The sequence below is a fragment of the Euprymna scolopes genome, chromosome 28 (assembly GCF_053919585.1).
Source record: "Euprymna scolopes isolate OS-2025 chromosome 28, ASM5391958v1, whole genome shotgun sequence".
Classification (NCBI taxonomy): Eukaryota; Metazoa; Mollusca; class Cephalopoda; order Sepiida; family Sepiolidae; genus Euprymna; species Euprymna scolopes.
This window is the reverse complement of record NC_136509.1, coordinates 104,690,654-104,706,154: the sequence shown is the minus strand read 5'-3', so window position 1 is coordinate 104,706,154 and position 15,501 is coordinate 104,690,654. Positions and strand designations below refer to the sequence as shown.

The 15,501-nt window shown below is 36.3% G+C and overlaps 1 protein-coding gene across 2 annotated transcripts in view; it reads left to right on the top strand.

Annotated features, from left to right (window-relative positions):
* LOC145249765 (centrosomal protein of 112 kDa-like) overlaps nt 1-15,501 on the top strand; it is a 777,157-nt gene that overhangs the window by 586,737 nt on the left and 174,919 nt on the right. The gene's annotated exons all lie outside the window — the stretch shown is intronic.

Below are 15,501 nucleotides of genomic sequence, written 5' to 3'. Positions count from 1 at the left end.
TTAATATAGGTATTGGGATTTTTATAAGTTGGATTATATAGGGGTACGGTTCATCAAGAACTTGTTTACATTGGACTTGAAGACGATCAGATTGTAGTCACCTGAGAAGCAGGCCAAATGAAGAGAGTTCCACAGGCTTGCAGTTTTAAGAAAGAAACTCTGCTCATGGAATCTACATTTAGGTCCAGGCACAGATAAAGAGTGTGGGAAACTATTGGTGGTGGTTCTGGCTAGACAAGTGTTTTTCGTGAAAGTTTGTCGAGGGGAGGGGACATAGATTGAAGCTCAGACGAGCACTTCTTATGAAAATAACGATAAAGCAGAGACAGGCTCACAACGTCTCTTTTGCGGGGAAGAGAAAAGGGCATCCCGCACTAAGCTACGAAGTCTGTTTTAAAAACTGCCAAGGCAGGATAAGCAGCTTCTAGTAGCTCCAGCCCAGATGCGGCAACAGTACTCCATCATTGGCCATACCTGGCTTTTATATAAGTAGAGAATTGCATCAGCAGTGAGATATCTACTTGGTTGGTTGGTTGTTTTTGCTTTACGGCATATCAACCATTTTCAGGTTATTTAATGCCGAATCCAAAGATTTTGAAGAAAATTTTTTAATAGAATATATTTGTTGTTTTTAAGTCGGTTTCTATTTAACCCATAGTTGGGACCCTAACAGGTACTACAACTCCGGGTCAGAGTGGAGCTGGGAGCAATGGCAGTTAAAGGGTGGCTCCACACTCCCCAAAGCCCACAAGCTAGGGCCTCACCACTGGATATAGTTTAAGGTCATATCCAGAACCATGAGATATCTACTGGAGCGGTAAAAGGATGCTACCATTTTCAAAGTGGCCTTGGCAACGGATTTAATATACGTTTTCCATTTCAGATCGGGAGTAAAGGTCAGGCCCAGAAGCTTATCAAAACATGAAGCCTTCCCAAGACGAGAGCCATTCATTTCAATTGATGCCAAATTGGCATCAGAGCGTTGATGATGTAAAGATAGAAGCTTAGTTTTAGATGCATTAAAAGTAACCAGCCACCTCTTTCCTCATTGTACCACGCACTCAAGATCAGAGGAGAGAAAATCAGAGAGACCTCGGTCGTTTACGGTATTTGATGTGCTGCCATAGATGGTGGTGCCATCAGCATAAATGTCTATGAATGATGCAATGATGTGATTTGGAAGATCATTGATGTAGATTAGGAAGAGAGTTGGGCCCAGGATGGACCCCTGAGGGACCCCAGCGTTAATACCGAAAGCTTCTGATTTCTGCCCATCAACCACTACTCTTATGAACCTAAAGAAGAGAGAAATGATTTAATGATTGAGAAGACATTTCCAGCTATACCATAGCTAGCGATCTTGTGAAGTAGACCCTTGTGCCATACCTTATTAAAGGCCTTTGATATGTCAAGAGCAATTGCCCTGGAGAGGAAGCCTCCATCGAGAGATTTGCTAATCCTGTGAGATAAAACTGTAAGCACATCTGCTATAGATCTAGCAGAATGGAAACCATATTGCATGTCACTAAGGAAGTTATTTTTGCTGAGATGGTTGACTACTCCTCTATTTAACACAGATTCTAGTAATTTACTCATAACGCACAGAAGACTTATTGGCTTGTACTGAGAGGGATATGAACGATCACCTGAATTCTTAAATACAGGGCATGCTAATGAAATTTTCCATGGGGTGGGAAGCATTTCTCCTTAAGACAACGCTTAAATAACCCAGCTACTTTGGACTTGACGGACTGAGCATACAACTCTCTTGCGTTCTTTATCACTTTTTTACAGTAGTTGCTGGCTGTCCTGAAAGCAGCTTTAATCTCAGTACATCTATTACGTTGGAAGCAGTGAGAAAAAGTGATTTCTGTGCGCAATGGCAGCAGCACATTCTGGAGAGAACCACGGCTGGCTATAAGGTTTTTGCTGAAACTTTTTTGAGGGTATGAATCGTTCTATGACAACAATTAACCATTCTGTCTGGTCTGATAATATAGAGGACAAATCCTTTTTAAACATGGAACGCAGAGGTAGATCTGATATAAATGTATGGAAGCTCTCCCTGTCAGCCATAGAATATCGATATACTATACGATGGAGAGGTACGTCTGGGGACCTATTACGTTTCGTTTTTATCTTAACTGATACAACAGAGTGGACGGAAGATCCCAGTGGAGACAGAACAGAAGATGAACATAGCTCAGAGCAAGTGAGAAAAAGGGCTAGGAGACTTGCGTACTGGTCGTCAGTATCGGGCATGCGGGTAGGTTCGTGGACAATCTGAGTGAGGTCATAGGCAATGGAGAAATCGTGATAGAACCTCCCCTCATTGTCGATTTTGTTTGAGTGGGTTAAGCATTCCACATTGTGAACATTAAAGTCTCCACAGATGTGAATGTTTGCTGAAGGATACGCAGACAGGACGTGGTCAATTTTCTAAGATATGCTTTTAAATATAGTAACTCCACTGTTATGGGGACGATAGAGTGCAAATATGAATGCAGTAGTGTGGGGTAGTGCAACGCGGAAGCACATATAGGGTAAATTTGTATTTTCACTGAAGATGTCCCGGCCACATGGAAAGCCATCTTTAATGTAGGCACATACTCCATGCCCATGGCAATCTTGGAGGTCGAATTTAGAGGTTAAGTTAGGGCATCCTTTAATTACGAACTCATCGAGGGAAGTAGTCAGTCCAATGCCAGTTTTGCTTAGGAATAATAGGTCTGGTTTAATCTCCTGTAAAAGAGTTTGAACCTCTGGAAGGTTGGAACCTAGACCCCTGATGTTGCAGAAGGAAAGATGGTAATCGGGATCTACATTGGAAGTTGAAGGTCTGGGTTTAATCGAGTATTTTTTCTGGAGACCTTTCATGATTGAGATTTGGGATTTGTGAAATAGGTAGACAGACTTGCTTAGAGCAGAGCAGAGATGGAAAGTAAGAGAAAAAGAAGTGAAAAATTTTTTTTTGTAGCGCATGAACAGGTAAAGCCGTGACAATTACCCACTAATATGGCATCGAGAGGCCCCACTGGAAGCTACTGCATGGTCCAGACGCAGGCTCAACACTTGTTAGAATTATAAAGTAAACCTAAGGCAGCTGCGAAATAAAGTTCATTTTCCAAATTTTTTTTTTATATACAAGTAAGAAATTAAAAAATATATGGTTGTAGTGACTGAATCGTCTTCCATGCAGGTATATGGCGAGTGAAATCTGGAGAAAACTAATTTTGTTGACCAGATCTTATAGGATTTTCTAAGTTAGCACTGGCTTAACACTTTCACATGTATGTGTTACTTTTGGGTTTGTGAATGATTTTCATTGTTTTTTTTTATTATTATTCAATTTTCACCTCAGACAAAACACAGTGCCACTTTGAAGTAGGAGGCTACCATCAGGGACATGTTGCAGGGATATTATGAAGGGAGATGAGAAGAAAGATGTCTGTTCACATTACACTTGAACTTCTGCATCTCGGTACAGTTTGGAAAGCAGAGTCCCAGAAGGGAGTTTCAAAGTTGATCAGTTCTGTGGAAGAAACTATTGGAGTAGAAGGCTTTCTTACATCTAGGGATTTGTAAAAACTTGCTTTTGGGGGCAAGGAATAAAGTGAATTCCTACAAAGCTGAGAAATAAAGGGTAGCAATTAGAGCAATTTGCTTTTTAACGTTCATAGAAATCACTTTGCAATTCAACTACCACATAGTCTATAATGTATTCCTTATTAATGTGAGGATATTCTAAGTCTGACATGTTATTCATTAAAAAAATAATTAAATCCAATAACCAAGGAAATTACATTCGTTTATTTTTTCCTGTGAAAAAATAGTTTTTATTCACCGTATATACTTGCGCATAAGTCAATCTTTTTTCACTTTTTTCTGTTTTTCCTTTTTTTCTTCTTTTTACTCACTCCGAATCTTCTCACCAAAAAGAGAAATAAAAAGTAAAAATAATAAGAAAATAAAAAAAGAAAAACAGAAATACAAAATGGAAAAAGATCGACTTGTGCACAAGTATATACGGTAACTAATAAAAATATTTTCTTCGTTTCCATTTCAAAAGATTTTATAATTCAGAAAAAGCGGAATTCCATTTTTGTTGTCTTTTATTTTTAGTAAAAAAAGATCAAATTTCTCGAGCTGTGTGCTCTTACGTTTTTTTCCCATTTTATTTGATTTTATTTCTACCCCCCCCCCTCTCTCTCTCACTTTATATCTTCATATGTTTCCAACCTTTCAGACACTCCATAGTCATTTTCTGTAATACCAATCAATGTCAGTGAGTCTGCAATTTATTCAGATGTGAGATTTTTTTTCTATATCTATTAGTGATGGGACGATTTCAACGATTTTCTCGAATCTGATACAATTACCGATTCTGATATTTTCAATCTGCTTCTCTAAAGGAGTTACTGCAGAAACATGTATGCCCGTATGTAGCCAATGATGTTTGTACACTATAATTATGTTCTGTTTATTATTGAGCACTTTTTGATAAACACCAGAGCTTCAGTGAACTTACATATAGGAAATAACGATACAATCACATGCATAAGGCCACACACACACACACGTGTGTGTGTGTGTGTGTGTGTGTGTGTGTGTGTGTGTGTGTGTGTGTGTGTGTGTGGCCTTTAGTTAAACGATGCCGCCATATTTAAAATATGTTCCCTTGTGTTTTTTCCTTCTTCATGTGTGATCCTTAATAATAAACAAACAAAAAACAATACAAGTCGAATTGATTGTTATCACTTTTGTCTTTATCATTCATAACATTGTTGTTGTTGTTGCTTCTTTCTCTTTGTCAAGTTTTCATTGTCTCTACTTCAAACCTGCTGGGTTTTCATTGGTTGCGCCTTTGCAAAATGAAAATTCATAAATCGCGAGTCTCTCGTTCTGGTTTTTTTTTTTGTTTTTTTTTTGTTATTGTTTTCTTTTCTTCCTTTTATTTTTATTTTCCTTTATCTGTAAGCCCCCACCCTAATCCCGAATTAAAGATAATTATTTTTCAAACATTGTCATTTTTTTTTTTTTGTTAAATAAAATTCCAACAACCTCTGGCTTCAGAATGAGATTAGATTTTTTTAAGAGTTCTTAAAAATGTGGCTATGTGTCTATTATGCTCAAATTGTTCAAATTTCTATCTTTTTTATGAACTAATCAAGAAAAGAATGTTAAGATTACGTTACAAGAACGCATATCACGCTGCAAATAGATCATTATATGGTTTTTATAGCATTGAGTATAAAATAATATATATACACATACATATATGTATATATACACACACACATATATATATATGCACATATATATACACACATATATATATGCACATATATATACACACATATATATATGCACATATATATACACACATATATATACACACACATACATACACACATACATATATATACACACACACATACACACACACACATATATATATATATATATATATACCAGCTGACCTTTTTAGTATTATCAGAGTACCAAATATTTTCTTCACAAATGTTTTTTGTATTATCTTATAAAGTAAAGGCGGTCTGTTTCTTGAAAATTTGTGGTTAAAAATTTCTTTTTTTGTTTTACAAAATCAAATCGATGTTTGATTTTGTTTTACCATTTTTTGTGTAAGATTGTTTGGAAATTTTATTTTCTTGGCCATTTAGCAGTGTTAGAGTTAAAGGGTAGAGATCAACCTGCTGCCACAATGTATCCGCCTTTATTTCTCCTTTCCCCATCATCATCATCCCCTTCTGTAGAACATTCGCAACAAATACTCGTCTAGCTACAACCATTGCCAATAATTTCCTGTACTCTCTAGCTGCATCTTAAACTAAACGAAAACTCCATGAATAAAGTGTCTTTCCTAGAAATGCATGCCTTATATCTTGGAGTTTCTTTCCAGCTGACTACAATATGGTAGCTTTCAAGTCCAATGTAAACAAGTTCTTGTTCAGCCGTTCTCTTAAATAATCAAATTCTACCCAATTTCCACCACAACTAATCATTAGGGTGTTGTTTCATTGACCACCTTATACTCATTAACCCTTATCAACTCTGAAGTCTTTCTGTCTAACTTCATGAATCTGCACAGAATTTTGAATGAAACCTTTATTTAATCCACAGGGGTAGCATGCTCTCGTTCTGTCAACCATAACTGGGTAGAAGTCCTAATTGATTCGCAATTGTATTTTTTATGTCATCCACACTGAGGATTGAACCTTCAACACTTAGAAGAGTGTGACTTTATAACTGAAGTTTTCCAAGAACTTTATCCACTACGTCATGGGTCTTTGCAAGATTACAGAATTTGACAAGATGCACCTGAAAAAGGTCAGAGGTTACATCTGAAGAATACAAATTATACAAACTATTAACTTTGAAGAGGCTTTTATTAAAAAAAAAAATTTAGTCAGAAGAGACCAATTTAAAGAAAAATATATTTGAAGAGGAAGAATGTTGAATGGAAAGACAACTTTTAAAAAGCATTTCTCGTTTGTTTTTTTTCAGCCCATATTTCAGATATAACTGTTTTTCTTATTTTGATGGAAAAGTGAAGCAAGATCTCGGTTTTCCAATTTTTCTTTGTAGTTTTAAACATTTACTAGCAGGGCCTGTGGAAACTCCACAGGGAACTCATTCATATGTAATATATTGATATTGGCATTCTGTAGATGTTCAGCATAAATAACGGTCTGATATTATTGTAGTTCCTTTGTTAAAACTGCAAAAGTATTTATTTAAGCTAGCAGGGATGTTTGGTGTAGCCCGGTCGTAAAGTACGCTTAAATAGGATATTTTGATTATTGCAGATTCTATATATATTATTATAGAGTTAATGTTTTATCGATTTTTAGATATTAGGAAGTTGCGATTTAAAAAATTAAAAAATATATATCCATATCACTTGGGTGCATCAGCTTGAATCAAAAAGTTTCTTCAGCTGTAATCGAAAAAACTTGTGAAAAATCCTTTATAAAATGATTTATATAAAAAAAATGGATGACTTAAATGCCATCAGCTTTAATCAAAACCGAAACCAAAACTTATGAAAAATTCTTGGTAAAATCATTTATTACAAGAAATGCAAATCCATAACAATTAAACGACAGTCACTCGGATGTAAGCGTGACACACAAAATGAATAACACACACGCTATCCTATTAATATATAGATAGTACGAATAACTATTAATCTTTTATCGTTTAAAACGATTATAATTTTTGAAAGAAATGTTTCTTATGTAGATAGCCATTTTATATTTCTATATTGCTGAAATTGATTTATTTAACTTTTATATCTTTTAGATTAATGCAATTAACCCTTTAGTAGCTTTGCTTTAATAACGAAAGCATCACCTTTTTTAATATATAGTTTCGCTATATCTCACTCCCTATCACAAATGGTTACGTTTCCAATCCGTTTCCCTGACCAGCAAGAACAACACGCATCACTTCTAGATCTGTTTCTGACTACAGTTCCCGAGGATTGTATAACAAATGCTGACAGCCCACTCGGGAACGCTGACCATGCAGTGATAATGGTAGAAATCGCCCTAAATTCTAGACCCAAAACTGAAGAGCCAGTGCTCAAAATAACGAGATATTATAAAAAGGCTGACTGGGAAGCGATCAGAGATCTTATCAGAGATGCCCCATGGGGAAATATTTTTTCTCTTCCTGCTGAACAGTGCGCAAATGAGACTACTGAATGGTTCAAAACAGCAATTGAAGCACATGTTCCCATGCGGAAATTTTATAGCAAGCCCCACTCTCCCCAATGGTTTACTTCGACTTGCACAACTGCCATTGCTCAAAGGCAGCATGCATACCGCAGATTTAACCGACATAAGTCCAGTTCAAACAAACAGAAGTATATAGAAGCTAGAAGTAACATTAAGAAAGAAATAGCGACAGCTAAGAGAGAATTTACTGAAACCACTAAAAAACGCATCAAAGCACAAAAATTAGGAAATCATGACTTCTGGAAAATCTACAACAGTGTAGTAAATAATGGGCAATCAACAATTCCCCCACTAACCAACAATTACGAGGTTGTTTGCTCAGCAACCGAGAAGGCTAACATGCTTGCCAGCCGGTTTGCCTGAAACTCCACACTGGACCCTTCCAACCACCCTCTGCCTGACTTTCCTTTACGGACAGACGCCACGCTAGATGATTTAAAAATCACCCCTGCTCAGGTACACGCTATCATAAAAAACCTTCACACTTCAAAAGCATGTGGACCAGATCTCATCCCAGCTGTGGTATTAAAAAAGTGCTCAGCCGAAGTAGCTCCAGTTCTCTCCAAACTCTACAACAAATGCCTTAATGAATCATGCTTTCCGGGCTGTTGGAAAACTGCTTCTGTGGTACCAGTATTCAAGAATTCTGGCGAAAGGACTGACCCATCAAATTATCACCCCATTAGCCTCCTCCCACTTTTTGCCAAAATATTTGAGACAATAATTAACCATGCTCTAGTCCGGCATCTTACAGATACTAAACTTCTGACTGATAAAAATATGGATTTAGACAAGCCCGTTCCACAGCTGACATCCTAACTGTAATCTCTGAATGTATATACCATTCACTTACCAAAGCGGGGGAGGGCAGAGCGGTAGCTCTAGATATATCTAAAGCCTTTGACAGGGTATGGCATGAGGGTCTCCTCAGGAAAATTAAATCATACGGTATCACTGGTAGAATATTTAACATAATTAAATCCTTCTTAGATAAGAGAAAAATCCAGGTTGTCCTCGACAGTCGTACATCTAAACAGTGTGATATAAATGTGGGCGTACTTCAGGGGTCTATCCTTGGACCTCTATTGTTCCTAATATTTATTAATGACCTCCCCGACAAAACTGTCTCTGAGATGGGTATATATGCTCTATAACAGGCATGACAGGAAAACAAATGAACACATAACTAAAGAAATGGCAAAAACACTAGAGGATGACCTCCAATCTGTAGTGGAATGGGGACATAAATGGATGGTCATATTCAATGCTGCCAAGACTAAACTGGTTTCCTTCAATAATTACAAGAAACCTTTTCTGCCACCAATAGCAATGGCCAGTGACTCCTTGTCTGAGAGTACATCTTTCAAACTCCTTGGCCTAACGTTCACAGAAAACATGAGTTGGAACAATTATATTGAAAACATTGCCAGGGCCGCTGCGAAAAAGGTAGGCTCTCTCTACCGTGCTAGAAAACTACTGACACCTGAAAGTATCCTGTACCTCTATAAGGCCACCATTCGCCCATGTATGAAGTATTAGTGTAACATTTAGGCTGATGCATCTGTTGCTAGTCTTAGCTCCTAGACAAGGTTCAAAAGATAGTCGCCAATTTGATAGGCCCTGAACTGGCATCTAAGCTTCAGCCTCTGTCCCATCGACGAAATGTTGCATCTCTCTGCCTGTTCTACAAGTATTTTAATGGTGAATGCTCTGACAAACTGCAGACACTTGTGCCCCCACGACGTAGACACCCTCGACAAACCCGACAGGCAGCTAAATCCCATCCCCACACAGTAGAGATGTAAAAGATCTTTCTACTCCAGTAGTTTCTTCTCCAGAACCGCTAGACTCTGGAATTTCATTCCAGGTCCCTGCTTCCCTAACTGTACTGACATGCAGAAGTTCAAGTGTAATGTGAACCAACATCTTGCTGCCCAAATCCCAACATAGTGCCCCAGTAGTTGCTGCCCCTGATAGTAGCCTCCTACACCAAAGTGGCAATGTGCCTTGTTTGGGGTGAAAATGTAATAAAAAATTAAGGAAAAAAAAAATATTAATAAAAAAAAATCTTTTAGAATTACTTTATTTGGTCTACTTCACTATCGGCTCCTTTTTGTACCTTTGCTGTTTTTATTCCTTATTACCCCCAAAAATAAATTTTGGTAACGATCGAAAAATTTCGTCAACGTTCTTAAATCAAAGCACATTGTTTTTATTGTTTAATTTCTTTCAAAACATAATTTATTCACCTCGGAAGATTTTTAAAAATGGGTATATTTTTCAATAATAAATTATACCTTTTGACCTATACTGTCTCTGCCGAATTCTGTAGGTCCACTGGCACAATTTTGTCTCTAATACACAAATTTTGACACAATGTAGAATTTTTCCTCTTTAACCAAGTGCTTTTAAAGAGGAAACTTTGTTGGTTTAGTCACGCTATACACTGCAACACAGAAAAGTTCATCGATGAAGCAATAGCTCCAGAACCACTTCAACATCGACAAAGACGCCTGGGAGGCCAACTACAGACGTGGTTGCACACCATTAAAATTGGTTTTGAACCTACTTCTGGTTTATAGGTTTACAGTGTTCATCACTGTTCCCCAGACTGGCTGCCTATAATTATCTTGGCTGTTGCAGACTGTCGTGCGTGTTCTATATTCATATGGGACACTATGTGTTCTATGGGAGGAGCTGGCCCAATTCATCCTGAATGCCACCAAAGTCAGGTCAAGAAGGAGTAATAGTGGAAGGAAAATGTGAAGGGGAATTATTAACTTTGCAGAATCGTAAAGGTTTGTATGTTAAGGAAATAACATTACTTTGGGGGGGGGAGTGGATCTTGTTTACTTTTAATTAATTTATCGAATGTCTCACTTTTATCTAAACTGTTGTAAAGAAAGTACTGACACCCCTGTGTCCAAAATATTTTTGCTTCAATCAAAGGGAGGTAACTATGTATGAGCGAGTACATTAATTTTTTTTTAAGATGGCGGTCGAATGTGGCCGAAACTGGATAGTAACGTTCAATGCCACCAAAACTAAGCTTATTTCCTTTAACAATTACAATAAATCTTCTCAACCACTAATTGCCATGGCTAATGATACACTGCCTGAAAGTAATTCCTTCAAGCTCCTAGACTTAACATTCACAAACAACATGAATTGGAACAAACACATTGAGGTAATTTGCTAAGGCTGATGTGGGGAAGGTAGGCTCTCTCTACCAAACTAGAGGGTTATGCACACCTGAGAGTATCCTGTATCTCTACAAAGCCACTTTTTGCCCATGCATGGAGTATTGTTGTCGCATCGTTGCTGGTGCATCTGCCACTAGTTTGTCATTCTTAGATAGTGTTAAAAAAGTCGCCAACCTAATAGGTCTCGCACTGTTGGCCAAACTTCAACCTCTGTCCCATCGCTGAAATTCCTATGCCTATTTTACAAGTACTTTAATGGAATGTGCTCGGATGAACTCAAAACACTGGCCCCCTTGTTCTAAATGCCCCCAACAAACCTGAAAAGCAGCAAAATCCCACCCCTATTCTGTAGAAATCCCTAGATGACGTAAAGCCTCCTACTCAAATAGCTTCTTCTTTCGAACTGCTAGACTTGGGAATTCCCTTCCGGATTCCTGCTTCTCTGACTGTACTGACATGCAGATGTTCAATTGTAATGTGAACAGACGTCTTGCTTCCCAACTCCCTGCATAGTATCCCCAAATAGTAGCTCCTTATGACTTAGTCACACTGTGTCTTGTTTGGGGTGAAAAAAACACATGTAAAAAAAAAATTGAAAACTATTCCAACACAAACAAGATTTTCTAGAAGGAAATAAATCGAATTATGTTTTATTCTTAAGAATATGCTGCAAGGAAATAACAAGAAAAACACTTAGCACTTGTACCTCCCGATGTAAATAACCCTGGCTAATCCGACAAGTAGCAAAATCGCATCCCTTCACTCTAGAGATCTTTATATGTCATAAAAGCCTTTTACTCTAATAGTTCCATTCATCGAACTGCTAGACTTTGGAATTCCCTTCCAGTCTCCTGTTTCTCTGACTGTACTGGCATGCAGAAGTTTAAATATAATGTGACCAGACATCTTGTTGCTCAATTCCCTACATAGTGCTCCTGCAGATATGGTTCTAAATAGTAGACCCTTACGCCCAAGTAATATCTTCCTTGTTTGAGATGAATAAAAGTATAAAAAAAATGATTATCCAGAGTCAAATATCGATTTTGTAGGACGAAAAGATTACAAACAATAAATATATATATATATATATATATATATATATATATATATATATATATATATATATATATATATATATTACGCTGTGAAAATTACTCTTGTTATATAGTAAAAATAAGTGTATACTTCTTGAATATCCGTTCATCGTCATTTGCTTCAGGCTATTCATGGACGCATTTTGTTTTTATTATTCAACAGAAATGTTTAAAAAAAATCATAAAATGAACAAATTTTAAGCTGTAAACTGTAGTTGATGCCAAACGGCTGACTAGAATTTCGATGAGGTCGATTAAGTCGAAAGTATTCTTTCGGTTTCACTACTCAAATAAAAATGACGTTACAGAATAACGCGGATTTGAGTTAAATCTTACAAAATCACAAACTTGATCGGCTCGCAAATTTATTAAGAATAAAATAGTAACAAAAAAATGAAAAAAAAAAAAAATGGAAACCGTTTTAATCACCGATGGAAATTCCAAGCAAAAACCTCGTATTTTAAATTTTTACCATTTTTATTACCCCAAAAATCTTCCGTAAAACAAAAGAAAAATTCTTCCTCCATTCCGATTCTGCTAGCCTCTTCTCTACAGAACCAATTACGGTAATTCTCATCACTGTTTATTCAAGTGTGAATAACAGAATTGGAAAGACAATTCGATTGCTGCTGATGTTGATGGCGATAATGGTGATACTATTTTCTCTATTTTATACATAATGATTAGTTTTCGTATACCCTCTCTCCGCCTCATCCCACAAACAGTGTTAAAGATTTGGAAATTTTCTGCAGGCAATTCAAACCGGTCTGATGCTTACTCTTTGCCCTCGGCAAGAAATTAACAAATTGTAATTCCAATCAAGAAGAAAAATAAAAAATTTATAAAAATGTTTAAAAAAAAAGAAAAAAGAAAAAAGACAATCATTTTTGACGTGAAATTTTTGTCCAATCTTTGCTTGTCCATAGCTTAAATACATCCGGGCATTTTTACGAGAAAATTGTCCGTCCATCATTAAGTTTGTCACGCTTAAATCTAAAATTGCACGTTTCTCAGTCTGTCACACTTAAATCTGAAATTGCATTTCAATCGCTAAATATGCCTCTTGCTTTAAATGCATTTCGATTCATTAAATTTGTACATCTTAAGAATAGAGCCGTTCTAGTTCCAAAGAAGTTTTAACCTTTATCCTAGAGAGGCCTTAGGACTTGGTATATAGTGAATCATTGGTAAAAAATGAAATTTGCCAGAGACAACAAAGGTCAAGTCTTTTGATCTTTGACCCTTGGCAGCTAAATTTTCGGCCTCAAACCAATTAAAACGCTTGCCCTTTGTCTGAACATACTTTATGTAAAATTTCAAATGTTTAGGCCAAAAATTGTCTGAGTAATTTGGTAGAGATAGCAGAGGTCCAATTTTTTTTAAAAAACTTTGACGCCAATTTTGACCCCTTAACAGTCATTGTTTTGGGCTTAAATCAAATTAAAAAGTGTGATCCAAAATTGGCGGAGGAGTTTGGTAGAGTTTTCAAAAGTCAAATCGTTGAACTTTGACAGCCAAATTTCTGGCCGAAAACCAATTTAAAAGATTTTTCCAAATCTCAATACCTCTTATGTCAAACCTCGAGTCTGTAGACTGAAAATTGACAGAGCAGTTTGGTAGGGTAATGTACACACATACAGACAATTTCACTTATATATCTATCTATATATCTATACATACACACAAACACATATATACACTGATAGTTGTGAATATCAGCTTTTTAGCTGATTTTTGTTTTATTTGTATTTGTACACAATGCTAGAGACAATCTCAAATCTTTAATACTTAAAGCGATTGTGTGTGTGTGTGTGTGTGTGTGTGCGCGCGTGCGCGTGCACACACACACACACACACAACGCCAAACCAATCGGACAATTATGAGAAATTATGAATATGGTCTCTGTGTGTGTCTCTCTCTCATATATATATATATATATATATATATATATATATATATAGAGAGAGAGAGAGAGAGAGAGAGAGAGAGAGAAAGAGAAAGAGGGATAGATAGATAGAGAGAGATGATCTGAAGCCATGTACCTCCCATTTAATTTCTCTCTCTCTCTCTCATTATATATATATATATATATATATATATATATATATATATATATACAAACATTCATTAAAATGCTAAATTTTACACAATTTTTAATATTAAAATAAGTATTTGTTTTCGCAATGTAATAAAGTTTTTCCGTCATTTTAGTGAATTTTATTTTTGAATTAGACCGTTTTACTGTATTGCTTGCGTTGATTTTTTTTTTTTAATTAAATGCTTCCTCTGAAATGCTACGACAAGTTTAATTATGAGAAATAAGAAAAAAAAGAAAGTACTTTTATAGCTCGTTTGCAATTACGTAAGCAGTTTAAAATATTTTTCTTAAAACCTTAAATCTGCAAATCGATTGGTTAAGCATATAAATTCCCTTTTTGTAAGATAAATGGAAACGCGTTTCCACTTTTTATAGCATGAATATGAAACAAGCAAAAAGGGATGAAATTTGGCTGGTTTTGATGACATTCAGTCAGGATGGGTTAAGCCAGCTCCTCCCATAGAACACAGGGCACCCCAAATGAAGGCAGACCACACAGCAGCCAAGATAGTTACAATCAGCCAGTGATAAACACCATAGAACTGTGAAGCCGTGGGTGGGGGGCAGGTTCGCTGTCGGCTTTCATGATGTGTGACCACGTCCTCAGCTGGACCACGGCCACCGAGAGTAAGAAGAAGGCCTGTTAACTTAAAAATGTTTGCAGACAATGTAGGTAAGATTTGGCAAACTGTCAGTACTATATGAGAGTCATTTGAAAAAGAGCAATAGAACATTTTTTAAAAGAAAAAGGAACACAGTTCAACTAATACTTAAACTGAACTTATTCAATATAAAATATAAATATTATCTATGTAAAATTTAGTAATTTTATAGAAATATACACTTTAATACTGATAAAACTGAATTATGAATTTAGGGAACAAACAATTAAAGAAACATATTGAACAAATATTTTTTGGCCTTCGGAACAAGATCACAGTGTAGTATCTGTTTTGATGCTACACTTTACCTTTTCTGTCCTCAGTCGGTGGAGGAAAAATCTTTCATGATTGAGATTATTTTTGTTCCTATCCAGAGTGCACCTTATTGGGAAGCTGGATTTCCCCCCACAAGATTATATGTTGAGATATTTAAATAACTATTACTTTTAATACAGAAATTATATTTAAAGTTTTGGTTTTCTGTTCTTCTATGTCCATTTTTTCCCCATGTTTTTCATCAAAATGTGTAGCATATTAGTTGTTTCACATGCCACTATCAGTGATCGCTCAGTGGCAGTAATCTGTGGTGTCCCCTGGAGACCAAGTGACAACAAGTCTCCCCAGATTTCCAGTGTTCTCCACCCCTTGACCACTTGTGCAGATGATTGCGTGTTATCGCAACA